The 23,355-nt window shown below is 45.1% G+C and overlaps 1 protein-coding gene across 2 annotated transcripts in view; it reads left to right on the top strand.

Moving 5' to 3' along the window:
* Positions 1–23,355, top strand: part of DCPS (decapping enzyme, scavenger) — a 54,839-nt gene that overhangs the window by 9,101 nt on the left and 22,383 nt on the right. The gene's annotated exons all lie outside the window — the stretch shown is intronic.

Genomic DNA, 23,355 nt, shown 5'->3' with positions numbered 1-23,355 from the left:
AACAAAAAACACCCTGCCAGGCAGGTCTTTGAAAACAAGGGATCTGCAGCTAAAGCTGGTCATACTGGAGACATCTCACAGGCCACCTTCAGACCCAGAGGCCATGTCCCCTCAGCAGCAGCAGCAATTTCCAGGAGTAGTCTCAGACCAAGGACCTCAGAGATACAAGCAGCCTACTATTTGAGGCAGTGCACCATAAGGACAAGTAACTGCAATTCAAGTCAAGGCCATATGACAAGGACTGGAAATGCTTAGCTGTCCTTGGCAGAAAATCCCACTCCTCAGCATAGTGAATTACTCAGTGTTCCTCACAGAATACACATGTACAATGTTGGACACCATGAAAACATGTATTGGTAAACTCCCTGAGGAGCCCAGTTTCGTATTGTTCCCTAATCTGGCTGAAAGATCTCTGATAGCTAAAGCAGTGCTGCTGGCTTCTTTGGTTTCAACAAACCCGGAAGCTCAGTCCCTGGCAACAGCTGTGGTGATGCAATTTACCTCGTGGCTCCATCTCTGAGGCTTCCCAAAAGAAGTACAAAACATGGCTGAGAAGCTCCCTTTTGAGGGTCTGCGCTACCGAGCTCCTACAGATGTCACAAATGGCTAAGCATGCCCCTCGGGATCAGGTCTTCTTTTCAGTGGTGGCTGTGTCCCTCCAATGCATGCACGGGAATCCTCTTCAAACCACAACATGCATCAATAACAGTAACCACAGCGGCAGCCCTGGAGAGATGAGGCACCCATGTGTCACAAGACAGGAATAGAGGAGGGCAGCAGAATCCCATGTGTGTATCAATGTCCTAGAAATATGAGCAATAAAAAGAACATGCAAACAGTACTTACCACCAATACTTCGTAAACCAATCAACATTTTTACAGACAACCTGGCGTGCATGCCAGCACGGAGCACAGTTTTATTCTTTCTGTATGGAGGCCATACATGTATGGAACTGGTGAATAGCCAACTACATGAAAATCTGCACTATATCTCCCTAGAAAACAGAATACTGTAGCAGATACACTCAGCAGACACTTTCGTCAAAACCACAAATTGGTGCTGGACTTGCAGGTGCCAAACACCATATTTCAAAAATGGGGATTCCTGACTGTAGATCTTTTTGCAACAGCCCACAACACTAAACGCCCAACACACTCCTCATGTGCTGTCCTGGGCAAACAATCACTAGGAGATGCCTTCTCCGTCGAATGGGATGTTCCCTTCCTTTATGCTATCTCTGCCATACCTCTCATACATACAGTACTTTACAAGATGTGGCAGAACAATGCACAAGTCCTACTCGTAGTATCTACATGGCCCAGACAAACTCTGTTCCAATACCTAACCCAGTTTTTGATAGTCTTCCCTCTCTGTCTACCACAAATTCCTCACTCACTTAGGACACCAGCAAACTTTGCCACCCACAACTCACAGTTCTCCAACTCACAGCCTGGGTCCTTCAGGGCTAGCTGGCCTCAGATTACAATGTTCAAAAGAAATAATAATCCTTCCTAATCAATAGCTGCAAAGCTGCTACCAGAAAAACCTATGATCAAAAATGGCGTTGTTTTCACATCTCGGGTACAACCACACCCTACCACTTCACTCTGTTCTGCTACCTAGACTTTTGGATTATATCCTACACCTCAAACGAGGTCTAGCCAGCAGTTCCATAACAGTACCTTACTGGCTATCTCCAGGAGACATCAGAAGACCAAAGGATACACCATACGTTCACACCCAATCATGAAGCACTTCATCTAAGGACTGAACAAAAACTTTCCTACCAGTCGAACAATCTACCCAGATGTGGGCCCTTAACATGGGAGCTTTTACCTTACTATGCTCTCCCAGCCTGAGCATAGGAAAGTGACTTGGTTCATTGTAAGAAAGCACAATAAGGTGATTTTTCCTGTTGTGCAACAGAACAGGAGTGTTACAGAGGCTGCTGAATGCATCCAATCTTTGTGCAGTTATAGTTCAGTAATTCAAAGGAGTCGTGCTTTGTAGCTTGGTATTTGGCACTGCTTTTCATTTGTGTTTCAGTGGGTGGTGATAAGGTGCAGCGATTTCCACAAGGGGGCATTGTTGCGCTGGAATCCCAACTTCTCTTTCCCTAGTAATAGCATTCAGTAATGAGAAACCTTCGGCACTGATATTTGATTTCTCTTTTACCATCTTGCTATGGCAGTGTATAACTTTATCTTCAGTCTGATGGCAGCAGTATTATTCCTCTAGATTTATATCGGACCCAGGATCTTGTATGGAGTGGTCTATGAATATATCTCTTAAAACACCTGGTCAGATCATTCAAGTTAACCCTCAACTCTGTCACTGAAATTCAGCCCTTTGCATGCCTGGTTGTCCAGTCTTGACAACCGTCAATCTCTGAAAATAAAATAGAGGCCAGTGGGTGAAAATAGTCTTGCATTGTCACCTGAATGCACCTTATTCCAGCTTTGGAGGACCATTGCAAGGAGCAAGTTCCACAGGTGAGGGCCCTCAGTTGTGCAACTAAACCATGTCTCGGCTGCAGTGGATTTAGCCTTCTAACATGCCAACTAGTGCACAGTCTGAACAGCTGTAATAAAAAATGAATGACATGGGTGCTCACCTCTGACAGCACTCCCACCCCCTGCTCTATTGCACGTATGGAGCTGGACAGAGCCTCAGTGTAGGGACAGTTGGCGCTCTCTTGGGCTTGGTAGTTAACTGAGCTTGGGGTTTTTATGCTGGGAACTCCTGAGTTGTCATCTCTGCCCTGTTGCTGCCTCCTGTGTAGCTTTGGGCAAGTTGCTTACCTGTCTCATATTGGTCTGTCCGTCTCTGAAAATGGAAAGGGATTGTTAATGTAAAATATAGGTAGCTGAAGCAATAACGCCGATGTTCTGTTGCTGATGGTTTCATTTCCATTGGAGTGGGTGGTGGTGTGGTGAGGCTAAGAGCAGGGGGTTGTGGGTGTCTGAGAGAAGTGCAGAAGTCAAGGCAGGGGTGAGACTGGGGTGTTGGAGGTGCCAGAAGCTCAGGGAAGCAGTTGCTGGAGTTGGAGTGGTGAGAGTAGGCAGCTTGGGGGCTGGGTTTGTGGAGGCTCTCAGGGCAAGGGGTGGGAGGTACAGGCGACTCAAGGAAGGGCAAGGGTTGGGGTGGGTGGGAAGTGCAAGAGGCTCGGGGGATGGGGTATGTGGCCACAGGAGAGCCATGGGGGGCAGCAGTTACTGCTGCAGGTAAACTGGCAGAAGTGTGAGACATCCCAGTTTCTTTCCTGGAGCTGCTAGCAATAGCACATGCCAGGAACAGCACATAACCTGCCAGCTGTCTCACCTGGTTGTGGGCGCCCAGCACCAGCATGCAGCAGCAGGAGCCCAGCTGGAAGAGCACATTGCAAGCAGTATCCCATCAGGCTCTTTAAATGGTGCTGCCTCAGCTGGCTCATGCCAGAGCATCACACCAGGCTGCATCCCCTTACTTTCACTTTTGATGGAATGGGGGTATCTATCTGTGGGCATGTTGTGAGGAATAATTAGATTGTGTATTTTAGCCTGCTGAGGTTCCTGGTCATTAGAGGAGGTTTTGGAGCAAATTGATAAACTAAACCATAACAAGCCACCCAAGAACTCAGAAAGAACTCAAATGTGAAATTGAAGAGCTGCTAACTGTGCTTTTTAACCTATCCTTTAAATCAGCTTCGATATCAAATGATTGCAAGATACCTAATGTGACATTAATCTTTAAAAAGAGCTCTAGAGGTGATCCTAGCAATTACAGATTGGTAAGTCTAATATCTGTACTAGGCAAATTAATTGAAACTATAGTAAAGAACAGAATTGTCAGATCCATAATGAACGTAATTTGTTGGGGAAAAGTCAACATACAAAAGGAAATAAAGCCTCACTAATCCACTAGAAGCGTGTGCACAAGGAAGGATATAGTGTACTTACGTTTCCAGAAAGCCTTTGACAAGGTTCCTCACCAAAGGCTCGTAAGTACAGTAAGTTGTCATGGGATAAGAAGGAAGGTCCTCTCATGGACTAACAATTGGTTGAAAGAAAAGAAACAAAGGGTAGGAATGAATGGTCAGTTTTCAGCACGGAGAAGAGGTAACACGGGGTGTCATGCAGGGGTCTGTACTGGAACTAATTCTACTGAAGGTGTTCCCAAACAAGCTGGAGAAAGGGATAGTGAGGTCACAACATTTGCTGATGATACTAAACTGCTCATGATAGTGTGGCAAGGGCCCCTCTTTCCCTGGCCAGTGTTTGGACCTGCTTGCAGCTGGTTTCTGGGGGAGGAAGCCCACCCATTCCTTCTGGGACTCCTTCGTCTGCTGTCTCTACTCTACAACTCTTTGTACTCTGTATGTCACTAGAGCTTGGACAGTTGGTCGCTGTCTTCTCTCCCACTTCCTCTCTTATAACTGGGGAGGCTTTTAAAGGCTTCCAGCAGCCCTGAAGTAGTGTCAACTGGCCCCAGTCTGTCTGGGCCAGCTGCTCCTAATTGTCCAGCAGCCCTTCCCCCCCTTAATTAGCAGGGCTTTCACCCTTTTGGGGCTGCCTTCTCCCTACTCCATAGCCGTCCTCTAGTCTGACCTTGTCACAGTAGTTAAGTCCAAAGCAGACTTTGGAAAGCTTCAGAAGGATCTCGCAATACTAGGTGACTGGGCAACAAAATAGTGGATAAATTTTAATGTTGATTAAAGCAAATTAATTCATATGTACATAAAAAATGATGGGGCCTAAATTAGCTATAACCACCCAAGAGACTTGGAGTCTTTGTGGACAGTTCTCTGAAAACATCCACTCAATGTGCTGCAGACATCAAAAAAGCAAACAATGTTAAGAATCATTTTAAAAGGAACAGAAAATAGGAGAGAAAATATCTTACTGCCTCTAAAGAAATCCATGGTATGCCCACATCTTGAATACTTCGTACAGCTGTGGTCACCTCATCTAAAAGAGAGAGATTGACATTGGAAAAGGTTCAGAAAAGGGGCACCAAAAATGCTTAGGGGTTTGGAACAGGTGTCATGTGAAGAGAAATTAAATAGACTGAGACTTTTCAGCTTAGAAAAGAGGAGACTAAGGGGATATGATAGAGCTCTATAAAATCATGCCTGGTGTGGGGAAAGTGAATAAGGAAAAGTTATTTACTTGTTCCCATAACATAAGATTTAGGGGCCACCAAATTAAACTAATAAGTAGCAAGTTTTAAACTAACAAAAGGACGTATCCAAGCAATGCACAGTCAACCCCTGGAATTCCTTGCCAGAGGATGTTGTGAAGACCAGGACTTTTAACAGAGTTCAAACAAGAAACAGATAAATTCATGGAGGATGGATCCGTCAATGGCTGATAGCCAGGATGTGTAGGAATGGTGTTGCTAGCCTCTGTTTGTCAGAAGTTGGGCATGGGTGACGGGAGGATCACTTGATGATTAACTGTTCTGTTCATTCCCTCTGGGACACCAAGCATTGACCACTGTCGGAATACAGGATATTGGACTAGATGGACGTTTGATCTGGCCCAATATGGCTGCTGTTATGTTCTGGGTGGAAGGGTCAGGAAAAGCCTAAAGGGAGGGTGGGATAAAGCAGTTAAAGATGATAAAGAGTTTTGACACTATAAAATGGTGTTTCTCAACCTTTTTTGTAAAGCACCTCTTTTAAAAAAAAAAGTTATAAGTACTTCCAGATTTCTCACATACCCCTAAGGGTTACACACACCACTATTTGAGAAACATGGCCCTAAGGTAACCTGAGGTCTTGAAACAAATGCCATTCAACCTTTCCAAATTACTGTGTCCTTTTCAGGGATCAGATTTGTTTTGCAGACCACCAAGTTACACCCCACTTAAAGACTACTTACTCACAAAAATGTGCAAAAACATCACAGAAGACTACTACTGACTTCCTACCATCTTATATCAAATAAATGAATTGGAGTGGAAATATTGTACTTACATTTCAACATAAGGCCTACAAAGCAGTAGAAACAGGTCCTTGTCTGAATGAACTTTTAGACTGTACTGATTTTACTAGTGTTTCTTATGTAGCCTGCTGTGAAACTGGGCAAATATCTAGATGAGTTGATGTACCCCGTGGAAGACCTCAGTGTACCCACAAGGTCTTCATCCCTGTTGAGAAACACTGCTGTAAAAAGTAGAATGGAAATATTTGGGCGAGAGATCTCAAGCACTGCATGGAGTGGTAGAGAGGACTCAATCCAAGGGTTTCTTCCCTCCGAGTCATAAAAAAACAAAATACCTAGTATGGTTAGGGGCCTTGTGGTATCAGTGGTATCATCCTTCCCCTGCAATATACAGACCAGACCCTGCTGACATCTGGTTGCTAAAGGTCCTATAAAAGCCCCATTTTGTTGCAGTGTCTTGACCAAACTCCCAGCTCAGATAATTTCATTTGGCCTTCCTAAATTTCCCCAGACTTTTCACTTAGTAGTGGAATTCTTCATCTGACCTAAAGTAGGTAAAGCTGTAGAGTGCCATGTGCTCCCCAGAAGTGGCTGTTTCTCTCCCTTGATTTCACTGGAAAGTGATTTCTGTTGGTAAGGGGCTTTGGTGCCATTGGTGCCGTATAAACGGAAAACTGGTTTTTAAGCTTGAAATAATGTAGAGACAGTTTCCTGATCTACCTTTTTCTGCTTTGTGTCCTTTACAACCGTAAGGGGAGTATCAGCATGCGCATGTGAGACAGAGGAAAACTTGGCCCTATGATTTAACCTCCTAAGGGCCAGATTTCTCTAGCATGCTGCCAGGACCTAACAAAATGAGACCTGTGCTTATGGGGGCAAAGACCAAAACTTTGTGTCCCTATCAAAACTGCATGCTGCAGCCAGTCGTGGCCAGTATTTAGTGCTCAGTAGTGTGTCTGTAGCCACAGAAAGCAGATTCTTATTTACAGCATTAAAATACATCAAGGGCATCAAACAGCAATGCAAAGGAAAAATAAACAAAAGCTAAGTCAAATCAGCACATCCTGACCCGAAAGCCACTAGTCCCATGCTCTGGGTTCTCAAGCAGGAAGGAGAGCCAAAAGCAGAAACCCTCCAGACTACCTGAAATCCCACGACTAATGCAAGAGCAAAGATAGACTTCCGGGGTAATCAGGCCTGGCACCACTAAAACGTTATAGAAAATCGCCGATCCCATGAGCTGCATTCGTGTCCAGCTTGGGAGTCTGATCAAACTCCTTTTGAAGTCAATGATTCTCCCCATTCGGGCTCCGTTGGTGCCACAGGACAGAAGTAATACAGAAATGGGCCCCGCTGGGGCTAGGATTGCTCAGGTTGAAGGATTTTAACAGGAATGTGCATTAGTTGTGGCTTAACAAATGGCTGCGAAGCCAGACAACACCTAGAGGTTTGTCCAGGGCACGATTTCTCATATCTGCAAAGTAGCTGCACTTGAGTCCTGCCTTATGTCCCATGATCCTCTCTTCAGCTCCACCTCTCACTGGGAAACGAGGTGACACCCCAAAGAGCTGCATCTATTTTTGTACTTGATAATGTTTCGCAGTCCTGCTGGAGGGTTCCTGGAGGCCTTGGCAGATGCAGAGGCAACAGAAGTGTAGAATGTGCACGGGGTGCATCATAGTGCCACGTTGCTGCGGGGACCCGTTGCAGCGCCAGGGTCTGACCAGCAAATCCACAGGGGTACTAATCCCCTGCCATTTGTCAGCCATAGATTTCAGCAGTCACATCGGCAGCTGTCACTGCAGTGGCTATGCAAAGGGTTCAGAGTCTACTAAGCCTCTCTTTACTAGAACATGGATGATTTATGGGCCCTTAATCTCATCAGCTTCCTACCCTGACATCTCATTGAAATTTCACAGAGGAAACTGTAAGTAGGGTGAATAACCAACTCGGCAAGGAGAAATCTGCCATCCCTCCCTCTCCTTTTTGGCAGTTTAAATCCCACTTTCACAGACTTAAAATGACTTGATTTTTTTCTTTTTCTCTTTAAGAAAATTCTACTTATAAATAAGCAGGGCCCTTGAGGGCCCAGCTGCCTTGTTCCCTGAAGAGCTTAAGAAACTGCACCGTCGAATTCTCCTTGCCGGAGCACTGCAGTTTCTCTTTGCCATCTTGGATTCCTTATGTGCTGTTCCAAGCTTCTTCATAAATTGACTGAGTCTCATCACTTGGCTCGATTCTCTTTCTCTCTCCTGCACAGGTGGTCCTTCTTGGTGACTAGAAAATTGCTGTGGGTCTTGATGGCTGCATTTGTAGGCTGATCTCTGTAGCAGACCCAGTTCAGAGATTCTGGCTCTCTGGTTTTACAGAGTGCCTATCGTCGGCAATACTAGGCTAAGTCCTCCTTGGATCTCAGAGGCTTGAAACACTTGTAGAAGTGTGCATTGTTTTGACACAATTGGAAGAAGCACTTGGCATCTTGAGCAATATCTGGAGGTCAAGTTATGATTCAGCACGAGAAGTTAAAATAAATAGGCCCTGGGGTTGGGAAAACAAAACCCAAGGAGAACTGAGGCTTGACTCCTTGCCAGGTCCTAATTCAGTTGTCTCTTCCCTGGGTAGGTGGTGATAAAGAGCATTTTAACCAAGTTATGAAATTGTCAGGGAAAAAAACCAAGCAGTCCTGTAGCACTTGAAAGACTAACAAAATGATTTATTAGGTGATGAGTTTTTGTAGGGCAGTCACACTTCTTCAGATCTGGAAATAGTGAAGAAGTGGCCCTGCCCCACGAAAGCTCATCACCTAATGAAGTATTTTGTTAGTCTTTCAAGTGGTACAGAGCTGCTGGTTTGTTTTGTGAGGATACAGACTCACATGGCTATCTCTCTGTGACTGATGAAATTGTGTTAGCCTGAGGTGATTGGGAATGGAGTTGCGTGGATAAATTATTGCTTTTCCCCTTATCTGCAGGTGCTACTTCATTTACAAACACAATGAAAGTCCTCAGCATGCCAGTTTTCACTGGAAAACAATCTTTCCATCTGAGGGTATGATGTTCCCTGCCTGAAATATTAGACATCCGATTAAAGTGTGGCACTTAGCCCATGAGCTGGTTTACCCTTTCAGGCCAACTGACCCAGGGTTTAGGAAAATGTATAAACAATGGTTGAGCTATTGCATGAGATTGGAGTAGAACTTTGAAAGGCAAACTTTCGTTGGCAGAGCTTTAGGGTGGTAGGTGTGTGCTGGGGTCTCGTGATGTTAACAGTCCCTTGTCTGTTACTGTAGCTTTATTTAAGATCAAAAGGGAATATTAACATTTATAGTAACGAAGGGTCCTGTGGCACCTTATAGACTAACAGAAAAGTTTTGAGCATGAGCTTTTGTGAGCACAGACTCACTTCATCAGATGCTGGTCTTGGAAATCTGCAGGGCCAGGTATAAATAAGCCAGAGCAAGGGTGGGGATAACAAGGTTAGCTCAGTCAGCAAGGGTGAGGCTTACTACCAGCAGTTGATCTGGAGGTGTGAACACCAAGGGAAGGGAAGCTGCTTCTGTATTTAGCCAGCCATTCGCAGTCTTTGTTTAAGCCGGAGCTGAGGGCGTCGAATTTGCAGATGAATTGTAGCTCAGAAATTTCTCTTTGGAGTCTGGTCCTGAAATTTCTTTGCTGTAGGATAGCTACTTTTAAGTCTGCTACTGTGTGGCCTGGGAGATTGAAGTGCTCTCCTATGGGTTTTTGTATATTGCCATTTCTGATGTCTGATTTGTGTGCGTTTATTCTTTTACGTAGAGACTGTCCAGTTTGTCCGATGTATATAGCAGAGGGGCATTGCTGGCACATGATGGCATAAATTATATTGGTAGATGTGCAGCTGAATGAACCCACGATGGTGTGGCTGATCTGGTTAGGTCCTGTAATAGTGTTGCTGGTGTAGATATGTGGGCAGAGCTGGCAACAAGGTTTGTTGCATGGATGGGTCCCTGAGTTAGAGTGACTGTGGTGTGATGTATAGTTGCTGGTTAGGATTTGCTTCAGGTTGGCAGGTTGTCTGTGGGCAAGGACTGGTCGGCCTCCCAAGGCCTGTGAAAGGTGGGGGATCATTGTCCAGGATGGGTTGTAAATCCCTGATGATGCGCTGTAGAGGTTTTAGCTGAGGACTGTAGGTGATGGCTAGTGGTGTTCTGTTGGTTTCTTACTACAGGACAAGCCCAAGAGAGAAACCAACAGAACACCACTAGCCATCACCTACAATATAATTTATGCCATCATGTGCCAGCAATGCCCCTCTGCTGTATACATCGGACAAACTGGACAGTCTCTGTGTAAAAGAATAAATGCACACAAATCAGATATCAGAAATGGCAATGTACAAAAACCCGTAGGAGAGCACTTCAATCTCCCAGGCCACACAGTAGCAGACTTAAAAGTAGCTGTCCTACAGCAAAGAAATTTCAGGACCAGAGTCCAAAGAGAAATTTCTGAGCTGCAATTCATCTGCAAATTCGATGCCCTCAGCTCTGGCTTAAACAAAGACTGCGAATGGCTGGCTAAATACAGAAGCAGCTTCCCTTCCCTTGGTGTTCACACCTCCAGATCAACTGCTGGTAGTAAGCCTCACCCTTGCTGACTGAGCTAACCTTGTTATCCCCACCCTTGCTCTGGCTTATTTATACCTGGCCCTGCAGATTTCCAAGACCAGCATCTGATGAAGTGAGTCTGTGCTCACGAAAGCTCATGCTCAAAACTTTTCTGTTAATCTATAAGGTGCCACAGGACCCTTCGTTGCTGTTACAGATCCAGACTAACACGGCTACCCCTCTGATACTTAACATTTATAGTGAAACTTGATTAAAGTAATATTCTGGTCTCTGTCTTTTTGATGGTTGGGGTAAACTGTATGTGAACTGTTTACCTTATGCTAATTGGCCCAACAAAAGCCCGTTGTTCTCCCAGCCCAAGAGGCTGCTGCAAATGTATAAAGTCCCTTTGGACAGGATCCTTTTTCATCCCCTGTCTGCTTGGATGCTTCTGGGGAAAGCTGCAAATGAGAAGGGATGAGAGCCCAGAATATCCTGGTGGGACTTTGACTTAACCCTGGGCTGATCTGAAAAGACCCATCTGCAACTGCAAAGCTGACTAGCTCTGTGTATCTGAACCTCAAGAAGTGAATGCGTTCCTGTGTGTATATTGATCTTTCATCCAATATTCCTTTTAAATAAATTTTAATTTAGTTACTATGAATTGGCTACAAGTGTGTATTTTGAGGGTAAGATCTAAGTTATATATAGACCTGGGTGCATAGCTTGTCCTTTGAGATCAGACAAACTTTTCCCTTTATCTGATAAAATAAGAATTTCAGTAATTTGTTCTCTTATTTGACCTAAGTACCTGGCTGGAGGACTGAGGCTGGCTACATTAAGAGAGTTGCATTGTTTGGACTGCTGCATAACCAGTGAGGTAGTACGCAGGCTGTTCTGTACTGCCTTGGTAAACCTGTATTGGAAAACCCACCAGTTTTGGGGGTTTATCTGCCCCGTTTTGTTTACATTTTACCCTAATTGAATGATCTCAGCTGATTTCATGTGTACGGTGGTTACAGTGGGATTTCACTGTGCCTGTCCCCATAGCATCAAGGCCCTCAGCTTGTGGGAATGACCCACACAGAGTGGGTACTTTGCCCATTGAAATTAAAGGAAAGTCACTTCCTGAAAACTTTTTCAGTAGAGGAGCCAGCAAATACAAACTAAACGCAGGAGCCCACTGTTAAATCAGTTACATTAAGGGGTAAATGCAAGGCAGAAGAATCAGTGTTTTTTCTCTTTCAGTTAGTTGACTTTGGTCTCAAGTACCAGAACACTTTTATTTTTGCAGCACACATTCTTTTCACTTCGTGCTCTGCGCTCTATGCCCGCTGAAGGCCGTGGCAGCTTCTGATTTAGTCTGTAGTTTCCTCATCACTATATGTGATGCTACCCCTTATTCCAACCCCCCTACCGCCACCCCCCCCCCCCCCGTTACTAGGTGAAGTTGTTGTTTCACCCCTCTATGGTGGAAGGCTAATATAGATACTATTTAATTAAAGCTCATTTATGTACTTAGCTCTGGAAATCTGCGTACATTGCTGGGTGTATGTGGTCAGACCTGTTATCTTACGTGAATGACTTCTTGTTTCTGTGCCTCCATTTTATCTGTAAAAGGGGGACAATCATTCTTCCCTACCTCAAAGGGGCTGTGTGAGGCTTAATCAAAGTTTGGATGCTACAAATAAGTGCCATGGAAACAGCTAGCATTAAGCCCCAGTCCTTGGCAGTAGTGAGAGGCACAAAACATAGCGATGTAGTGGTAGCTTGCCAACACAGGAGACTGAAATTTTCTGTGTATGCTGCTCGTAGGCTTTTATTTAAATGACTTTTACCTTCAATCATCCACAGTAACCTTATTACCAGGCAGGACCTTGTCTGACTCATAGCGCTGAGGCTTAAGTGATCAGACTTGATCAGGTCAGATCAGACCTTTTTTTGTTAGAGATAGGACAGAAGGTTAGCACAGTTTGGCATCATGGTCTAGCCCGAGAATTCTACTCTCTGTGCCCAGATAAGAAATTTGTAGTGTTTGTCAAACAATCATTTCTAACAGAATAGTGACCATTGAGTGTGGAGATGCTTCAGACTGACCACATCGTATGAACAACAGACTTCCCCAAGGACTTGGACTGGTCTGATGCTGTTAATATATATGCAGCTGATACATGAACCTGTCCCTTCTCCCCCATGGCCAAAAGTTGTCGGGCTGCTTTCCTCTTCTCGGGTGCCTTGGCTCCTGGGTGCAGCAGCCAGCTGCTCAGTCAGCCCCGTACAGCAGTATTTACTGCAACTCCTGGCTGAGCTAACCAGCCTGGCCCCTCTCCTTGGGCCGAATGGAAAATGACTAAGTTTAGAGAGAGCAGCTGGCTGCCAAGCTCTGGCACAGAAAGCGGAGCCAGGCAAGACGGGAGGCCAGCGAGGCTGCAGAAACGGAGCACCATAAGCAGATCAAAACAGCCTAACTAGAGCTTCGGGGAAGGGTGGTAGGGCTCAGACTGGCTCCAAGCCAGAGCAGCCCCTGTGGAAGGCACTGCCCTGCCGTGAGCCCTGTTAAGCCAACCATAGCTTGGCCATCTGTTTCCAAGGCTGGAACACTAGGGCCCAATTTGCCTTTCCCGGCTGCACACCTGGGTCCCACTCCTCCGGTGGTTGGTGGAGGAGCACAGGAGGACTGGCCCCTCCCAGCAGTGCCATGCTGAAGAAGCAGGTTGTGCAGTGCAGCAGCGCAGCCTGGCAGAAGTTGCAGGGAGCTGAGTTTGATGGGGGAGAAGGGCCCAGGGAGTGGGCGCCACAGGCGGGGAAGCACTTACAACGGTTCCAGATGTGGTGCTGCTGGCCGGCCAGCCAGCCTTAATCCTGGCTAAGGAGGGAAGTTTTCCCCACCCACCACCTGGGCTGCTCTGTGCCTGTCAGTTAGTTCATGGAGAGAGGTGACCAGAGACGGATTCCCCTTGACTAACTACCATTCACTGGGGCCATTCACTTTACAGAAGGCAGCAGGCGCCCCACGTTCTGTGTGCTCAGACTGCCCTGTTTGCAGCTGTCTTTTTCCAGCACGTAAACTCTTTCCTATCCAGCAGTCCTGGGACTGGGAGGTTGCAGATATTCAAATATTCTGGGTAATAGAGAGATCCACCTAGCAGTGCATAACACTAAAGAAAAACAAGGTTAGATATTAGGAGACAGACTGAGGACCTTATTTATTAACAGCAGTATTGTACACCGTAAATTGATACTGGATTTGCTGTGTGTGTTTATATTTACTTTCACTACACACTATATATGGGAAACATCACTACAATTGACTTATGGTTATTTGAGAGTTCCAGACAACAGAATGTCGGACATGAAAGCGTTTGCCCTACTCGGGGGCAGACTCACCAACAGGAAGGGGGCCTGTTCTTGGTGACACCTGAATCCACCCACAACCCATGGTGGTTTATGATAACAACTTACTATTAAAATAGTTGCCCCTTCCCCAGTCTCAGAACAGAGGCCCAATTCTGCAAAACTACAATTGCGGGCTCAACTTCCACCACCTCCTTATGTGCCCTTGACTCAGGGACATTGACTGGAGGTCCAGCACATGTTTAAGTGATTTGCTGAACAGGTCCTGACTGGTAACCCAGCGTTTGTTATAGCTCCCTAGCAAGGAATTTGAGAGAACCAATTATCCTCTTCTACTGTCAAGGAAACTGAGGCACAGAGAGGCCAAGTTGGAGGTTCTCAAAAGCACCTACAGGAGTTCTGTGCCCAGTTCCCATTAAGTTTCAAAGGACATTAGGTGCCTAAATATCTTTGAAGATCGGGGCCCTAGCCTCTTTTGGGGCTTTTCCAAAAATGCCAGGTTTTGTGAAGGATGCAGCTTGTCTCTTCAACGCACCACAAAGGCAGGGAGGCCTGCCTGTGGATTAACAAAATGCCAACAGTTCTATGAACCACCATCTAAATGGTAAAGCTCTGCATCTTCATTTATTTATTAATGAAGTTGTTGTAAGTAGGACTATTAGTGAGTTTAAAAAGTATCATTGGCACTCAGACCATCCATAGAAGTCAAAACGTCAAATTTCAGCACTTGGGGTTGAAAATATTGCTGGCCCCTGACATAAGCAATGAGGGAAAACTGAAAGAACTGAGCTTGTTTAGTTTAGAAGAGAGAAGACTGAGAGGAGATATGATAGCAGTTTTCAAGTACCTCGGAGGGTTAAAAGGAGGAGGGAGAAAACTTGTTCTCCTCAGCCTGTGAGGGTAGGACAAGAAGCAATGGGCTTAAACTGCAGCAAGGGAGGTTTAGGTTGGATAGTAGCACAAACTTCCTAACTGTCAGGGTTGTAAGCAATTTATTCCAGTGCTTCACCGAGGTTGTGGAATCTCCATCACTAGAGATATTTAAGAGCAGGCTAGATGGACACCTAGGGATTGTCTAGACAGTGCTTAGTCCTGCTGTGAGGGCTGGGGACTAGACTCAATGACCTTCTGAGGTCCTGTCCAGTTTTAGTGTGCTATGATTCTATAATCCATATAATTTTCTGGGAAAACCAAAGTTGTCAGGACTTGAATTTCTTACACACCAAAGAAACCATCTTTGCTGGCAACCAGTATTGGCCATCGGGAAGGAGACACTAAAATGGGTAATTCATTTGAAAATTACTTGGTTGCAGTTGGATTTTGAGTCTTTTGATAAAGACACTTCTTGGAGTCTGATCTCATTCAAGACACTGTCTGTAGGGGGCGGTGGGGACTTGTTGGAGTAGGTTAGACAGTTTCCTACATCCCTTAAGTAGTTTAATAATCAGAAGAGAAACAGTGTTTCACTTCAAAAAATCAAAAGCCTTTTTCATGATTGTTTTAAATCTATTGTTGGTCGTGAGAGAGACCATTTAGCACTAAACCTCTATGATCTGCCTGCGTAGCTCTGTGGAGGCAAACATTAAATATTCTTTTAATGCATGTGGAAAACTGGGTTGAACTGATTTTCCTTAAAACCAGTGCTCTCTGTGTAGTGCTGGTTAAATAAGTTCCCTGCCATACATTAATGCTTGTTCAATGACTTTCTATTTCATGCAATAGGCAGCATACTCTTAAGCTGGAAAGTTTGAAACGCTGACTAAGCACAATACATACTTTCCTAACTCAATTTGCTGAGTAAGGGGACATGAAGTTTGCTTCCACAGCAGTAGGAGTTTCTGATGCCAAAGGCTCCATCATAAAAGCCAGATCAATTAAGCTCCATAGTGCTTAATTTTTTTTATTTGTTCTTGTCTGTCTGTTTAGTTGACATATGGTTTCTTTTAGAGCCTGTCATTCATATTTTGCGGGACAGCATCAGTATTCCAGCTGCACATAGGAAGCCTTGTTTCCTACTTCCAACAAGAGGTAGTCTGAGACAGTGAACAATGTCGCATTTTCTAGGAAATCAACACTGTTTATATTCCTGGCACCTGGAAACACTGCTGTCATTCAAAGTCATTCATTGTGAACCCTGCTTCAGAGGATGTTGTGGTTAGCTGTGTACAGCTATGCATTTTAATGGTTAAAGCTTTCAGTAGTACTGCAGGGTGGGAGGATAGAACCTGGAAACACAGGAAGAATAAAAGAGAGAGATCAGATGAGGCAGAACAGGCCAGAATGGGGAGGCTGGACTCTGGAAGAAACCTACAAAGCTGTACTCCTTTCTCCAGGGGTATTTCTGAATGTTGACAGTACTCTGAAGTTTTCTGTGACTGGGGAACCAACCAGCTACTTGAAAGATTTCTCCTTCTATCCCCAGAGCCTTCCTGCGCATTGTAACAGGGCTAAGTAATTGCAGTCCCTAGGTGTGGGCAGAGGTGGACAACTTACCCAAACAGTTACTTGAGCAAAAGTGCAGCTGCATTCATTTTGGATACTTGAGTACAGTCTAGATCTGACGTCTGTGTTTGTGTGGGTGTACTTTTACTCAAGTCATTTTCCAGAGGGATGCTGAGAACCTATACTTAAGTCCACTCCCCTCCTCCAAAAGCAGCTTTTACTCAAGTAACTGGATACTTTTTCCACCTTCTGATTGTGGGCTAGTGAAGATGGCATCTCCTTAGCTATGCAGATGTCTCTCTGGGGCTGCAGTGTATAAATTATGGAGGCATTTCTCTTTTTTCCTGGTGAGTGGAGAATTAGGGCAAGGCTCTCATCATAGCCAGCTCTTGTCACTTGTGAAAGGGCTTGATGCTGCAGCATGCATAGCTGGATACTTAGTTGAGAGAAGGACACAAATGTGTCTGTAACTGAGAGATAATGGGCATGAATGTAACAGAGGAAAGGATTTGGTGTCGAGTTGTTGACTGCATCCTCTACTGCTTTTTGCTGGTGATTGAAGTAAATACCTGAAAGTTTAAAAGAGAGCAAGTGTAGGACAAGGTAAGTAGTGAGGCAGGCGTTTGGGGAAAGATTGTAAACTTGGCATTAAAACTTCCTGTTGCTGTTTGTGTAGTATCTTAGCCGTGAAAGGTACTTTTCAGACACAATGTTAATTCATTTAAAAAATAAGAACTATTGTCAATTATGAGCCAGACATAGCTTCCATTTCTGTTTGTTACGGGAAAACGTGTTTGTTGTCACTTGATCTCATCGAAAGCCAAGTGCCAGACGAGCCCCTCCCCACAGGCTCCTCACCATAATTCAGGTACTGAATGCATTTCAATTTGTTGTGAAGGTTACCTCATCAATCCCGCTGTCTGCGCACATGGGTAAGATGAGAGAAGAGAGGACATGGCTTCACTGGTTCAGCTGGGACTCCCCATCACACACTTCTTTTTACGTTTGCATGGGATTGGAATTTGATGTGCTCAGCTAGATATGAATTTCTAAATGCCTTGTAGAGAGAGCAGGAGAGACTGCTGGATGGGAGGGGATAGCAGAGTGGATGTTGTCAGAGCTAGAATACTAAATGCATCTGAAAGTGGAAGCTACAACATCAGTTTTAGGTTTTTGGTTTTTTTTGGTCAGAATGGGTCATTCTTCAGGAGCTGCTGCCTGTCTGAATATGGTCCCTTGCTTCTGGCTTTAACTTTTTACCCTGCTTAATTCAAAAAGCTGTCCTGACATGACACGGTCGGTATGAGCTAAAGCTGGGTAAGAGCTGGACTTCCATCCAATTGCAAATCGTCCTGGTTCTTTTTGTTCCAACTTCTGTGTGTCTCAGCATCTTACTGCATGAGAGCCCACTCCACCTTAGATGTTGCAACAAACAGCTGGATGTCTGAAGCTTTGCCGTATCTTGTGTCCACACATGACAGCTGTTCCCAGGGTGTTGTCGTAATTGATTGTACAGGTTTGCAGCAACACCTGTCAGGGAGATGTCCGCTGTGGTCCAGCTGAATCAGGGCTTGCTATTGTTATAGTGGCATCTTGGGGATGCTTCAGTCCATGCAGTTGCATGCCCAGGAAAAGACACTACCACATGGTACCCAATGTGTGGATGCGCCAGAATGATTCCAGGGGACCTGATTCCCAGATAGCTCATTTCCAGAATGAGTTGTACAGAGTACTCACAGTGGCTCCTTTGCATGGTGCCTGTTTGTTTCTCTCAGGCTTTGCCTGCACTAGAGGATATTAACTCTAGTTAATTATAAGCTGTTTCAGGATAAATCAGAAATGTTTGTGGAGTCGTCACACCAAAAGTTAGTTAATTCAGTTTTAAAAAACCTTCTAATTCAGACAGTCCCCCAGGTCCTGATGAGTGCTCAGAACCAGAGGGTGAGTGGAGGAAAGAGTGATTCATTTAACTTGGTTCTTGTGCAGTGTCAGGCATTATTATTTTAACACGTATATAGTTTCTCGAGACCTGTACCCTCTTTTGTATTTTTTCAAGTGCAGCTAGACATCAGTGACAGGAAAGACTTAGCAGTTTAATGGTTAGCGTTGACTCATTGCTGTCTGTACAGAGAACCATTGCTGTGGCTAGGTGAAGCTGTTCAATGTGAATCAAATGGATCCCCCTCATACCAAATCTGGAGTGCCAGACACCTCACTGAAGTCAGCGTCTGAACTTGGTCTGTATTAAAACTATTTGTCTAACTTTAGCCATGCACGTTAATTAGTGGTCTCAGGATGTTCTGGAGTAGATGAGACCTTTAGAAGGGAAATGATCATTAATGAACCACAGTCTTCCTTCCACTTTCTTTCATCGTCTTATATTTTTGACCACTGTGCCTTAAGGGTTTTTGTTTCCTTTTCCCTGCACTGAGTTCTAGAAATGTATAAAGTACATCTCCACTGAAAGCAGCAATTCAGAAATCGTAGCTCTAATGGTTCCTGTTTCTTATTGGCAAATCTTTGATTAAGTGTTGGGGAATGAGCCACAAGTGGTGTGCAGTCCTCCGCCCTGGAAAGCCCGGGCTTAAAGGAGAGCTCTCCAAAAAATGCTAGTGCACTTCACCTTCCAAATGGCAAAAGAAGTAGTAGTCTCCAGTGACCAAGTCTGCCACATCTTGAATGTGCAACTTTTCTTGAAAGCAAGAAATTGAGATGCCAAAGTCTCTTCTGGCAATGCTGAATTTTTCAGACTATTTTTGTCTACATTGCTGTTGTGCTGCATGTCTTGGGTGTTATTTTAAACTACCTTGGTTTGATGAGGATTAAACAAAGTCACAGCCATGTCTTATGCTATTACCTCATCCAGAGACGGGCTAACCAACATCTGAAAACTGATCCCATTTGGATATGTGTATGGTGGGAATCAGGCCAGAGTGTCTAAGTGATTCACATTTTCATATTTCATGTCACCAGCATTTTCCTATGAATTTCATTAAGCTGGGCTTGGTATGAAGTAGAAAGGCCTTGTCTCCCAGCTTGTGCAGCTCTGACCTAAAAAATGTTAAATCCTGCTTTTAAGGAAAAATAGATATTTGTTTTTCAGACCTTCAACATGTGTATATAGACCCCATCTATATATAAAATATGCTCAGTATATGTACATAAGAACAGCCAGGCTGGGTCAAACCAGAGGTCCATCTAGTCCAGTGTCCTGTCTTCCACCATTGGCCAGTGCCAGATGCCCCAGAGGGAGTGAACAGAACAGGTCATCATCAAGTGATCCATCCCCTGTCATCCATTTCCAGCCTCTGGCAAACAAAGGCCAGGGACACTGTTCCTACCCATCCTAGATAATAGCCACTGATGGACCTATCCACCATGAATTTATCTAGTTCTTTTTTGAACCCTGATAAAGTCCTAGTCCTCACAACCTCCTCTGGCCAGGAGTTCCCCAGGCCAACTGTGCCCTGTGTGGAAAAAAAACTTCCTTTTGTTTATTTTAAACCTGCTGCCCATTGATTTCATTTGGTGACCCCTAGTTCTTATGGGGACAAGTGAACAGCTTTTCCTTTTTCACTTTCTCCATACCTGTCATGGTTTTGTGGACTGCTATCAGATCCCCATTAATCCCCCCTTTTCTAAACAGTAAAGTTCCAATCTTTTTTCACTCTCTCTCCTTGTGGCATGGTTCCAAACCCCTAATCATATGTGTTGCCCCATTCTGATCCTTTACCATTATGCAGTCAGTGTTTAGTAAAATGATGTTAGACTGATAGTTAAAACTTGCATCTCTCTGTTCCAGTGGTTTCCAACCTGTTCAGTAACACAGCACACTTCAACGAGACAAGCAATTCCACAGCACACTCACTTTTTTCAGCTGTATCGGTTGCTCATAAATGACACATTTACTTACATTTACTGGGGTGACCATCTTACTAGAGAGGTTTGCGGCACAGCAGTGCACACAACAAGCTAAACAGCGATCAAACGCGTTAAGGTTTCAAATCCACCCCAGCATACACTGCCTTAGGTGCCAAGCACAGACATTTTGTCAAAATCCACATAGTGCTATGCTAGGGATGCTGTGGAACTGAGTAACCATTGAAAGCAGCTCCCCTCCCTGCCAGCCCGTTGGAGCCAGGACACAGCATTTAAACCACATCCCATCTTCAACAGGCTCCTGCCCTCTCTCCCTTCCTTCCTCCCCCTTGCCACAGCAAGGTGAGGGGTGGGCTTCCCACCAGCTCCTTCAGGTCAGGTAGCAGCATTTCTGCTGTCTTCCAGTGCGAACAAGTTCCTGGGGTCTCGGCATTTTCCTTCATGGTGGCTCTGCAAAGAGCCACTGGGGGGGCGCGTGTTTACAAAATTTCAAGGCACCCTTGGACAGTTCTCACGGCACACCAGTATGCCACAGCACACTGGTTGAAAACTACTGCTCTATTCACCATTCTGTAACCTAGCCATTAAACCATGTTGCCTTACTTATATATGAAATGGTCAGCATCAGTCTTAAGACATAAATCTAACCTGGGAGGTGCTGTGCAGTTTTTGTGGTGATGATCCATGCTGAAAAAGTAAATATGGACCTGATGACCCTATATTTTAAGTTGGATAAAAGAGTTTCCCTTGAAATGTTCCTGACCGCTGACTGGGAGTGAAGAAAACTGCATCTTCTCCTCCTCCACTTTTGTTTAAAAGGGATCAAACATGGTTCAGGGTTTTGTTTTCCCATCTTCTTCATTAAATTTTAGAGCCACTTTCCATAACATTGCATGTTTTTATAACAAGAGGATTGCTTATGTACTCAGTGTTCTAGTAGGTTCTGTGCTAGGCTGAGTGGCTTAAAAGCAGGGGTTATTATTACTTTGTTTTAATGCTGTGGTGGATACATTGCTCATGACTCTGGGGTCAAAGCTCTCAGACTGTATGAGTAGCAGACTACATGCCCAATCATGCATTGGTAAGTACATGCCAAGAATTTAAATCTCAAGATAAACAGCAACTGGTTTTCCATAGCAAGCTGTAAACTCCCTCTAAACACTGTCCGCATGACAGCTGGGTTGAGGAACAGTCATTGAATCACTGAAGTAGCCCTTCTCTGAGCCTTCTCTCTATGAATAATACAACATAAGACTTTCTCCAGCTTTCTTTGGCTCCCATGTCTCTCCTTGATGAGTCATGTCTTCATGTTCATACACACAAGGTCTCATCCTCTGGGCCTGATTGCTTTCCTTGCCTCGGTCTTTGGGAGGAAACCAGACTGGATGCATCTGTGGCAGGGAGTACGCAAACTGGATCCACATTTTGTTTTCATTCACCTGGGGATCCAGTGGGCAGGAGTCCCTCTGCCAAAGCTCTTCAGGGAGAGAATGGGCAAGGGAGTCGCACATTCCCTCTCTCCGGCAAGGAGCATCCAAGGCTGCATCTACACTAGGCCAAGTAAGTCGACTGCGGATACGCAGGTCTAGCTACAGCCGTTGTGAAGCTAGAATCAACATATCTGTGCTCAGCTTTCTTGGCCATCCTTACTGTCCCATCAATCTCCCTGACAACTTGAGTGTTGTGAGGAGTACAGAGGTTGACTGCAACCCCTGAGAAGTTATTTCATGCGTCCCTACCAGATGTGCAAAATCGAACCCTGGAAGATCAACCCTGGTAGGTAGACATAGCCCAAGTGCATATCTGTACCAAACTTAATGGTGGTAGTAGCATCACTAACTTAGGCTCTCCCTTTTATCTTCCTTGGAGTGTAATGCTGATTTGTCAAGGGGAAGCCTATTGCCATAGGGGCAGAGGATGGCCCAACTGCTGTGCGTAGAGATCCATGCTGAACTCAAAGGCAGCTCTGGCTTAAGACTTTGAGACCCTCTGGTGGGTCTGACTGCAGAAGAGTCATGTGTGATTAGTTACATATTAGTGTAAGTTCACATGACTCTTTGAACAAACAACAGGTCCTGCTCACTTGGATGTAACAGAGCAGTACAAAATGGGAGTTTGGTTGGCAGGAGGTCAGGAGCTAGTCAGATCATTGTATGTGCAGTTCTTCAGCTCTTTCATGTGCATTGTATTGAATAGAGGAAAGTATGGAGCCTGTGTCAGGAGGTTGTCACTGGGACTCTGGCCAGAAGCTGAGAGTCACAACGGAGGGTATGTCCAGGCTTTGAAGGGGGTATGAGAAAATCAAATTGATTAAGAAGAACGTCCATGAGACGAAGCTCAGCAGAACAAATAACAATGAGCACTTGGGGCTGCAATGAAAATCATCAAGAATAAGCATATGGGAGAGAATTCTGTGTGTGTTACAAAGACAGCTCTCTTTTTTCTCTGCCAAGACTAGTTGCTGAGAACTTCACCCAGTTGCCTAGGTCTGTTTCCAGCAGGGGTTACAGACAAAGCTTTCAGACTTAAAAAACAGCCTCCACCTTAAAGATTCTGCCAAGGGCACTTTCTCTGCCATGGGAGGGCTTCCAGTGCATCTTTGTCAAGTGTTAGCAGTGCCATGGCTAGAAAGAAACTAGCCAGAGACCGATATCAAAGACTGGAGGAGGAGAACCTCCCTGGGGCGCAGCGGCAGTGTCCTAATTGAAAGTCCAATATTCTCTGCTCTCCTTTCTCCTGCAAAGATGTTGCCCCTGGAAACTTGAATAGCAGGTGACAGTTAAATGTGAAGGTTTCTTTTCTCCAGTCCATCTGGTGTTAAGCAGTAGAAGAGCCACCACCCTGCCCTGTTCTTCAGATGCCTTCTTAGAAACAGTATGTGTGGGGGGCCCTCTGGGGTCTAGACTCTAATTGTTGTACTCATTGCTCAGCCTGAATGAGCGAGGGAGTGGACTACAGGTTGAACTTGCTGGATCAGAGAGCCCCAGCCACAGATGCTACTAAAAGCTTGGAGATCAGCTGGCCTGGCAGCAGGCAGCCCTGCCAGCTGAAAATGGAGCCATTGCTGACTAGGGGCAGGGAGCCCTGCTAGCTTATGGAGACACAGATACCCTAGTGCCAGGAGCAGGGAGCCCTACTAGCCTGGGGGTGTAGAACCACCAGCTGCTGGGAGA

The sequence above is a fragment of the Carettochelys insculpta genome, chromosome 25, assembly GCF_033958435.1.
Source record: "Carettochelys insculpta isolate YL-2023 chromosome 25, ASM3395843v1, whole genome shotgun sequence".
Lineage (NCBI taxonomy): Eukaryota > Metazoa > Chordata > Testudines > Carettochelyidae > Carettochelys > Carettochelys insculpta.
Note: the sequence above shows the minus strand (reverse complement) of the source record. Positions and strands in the feature narration are given on the sequence as shown.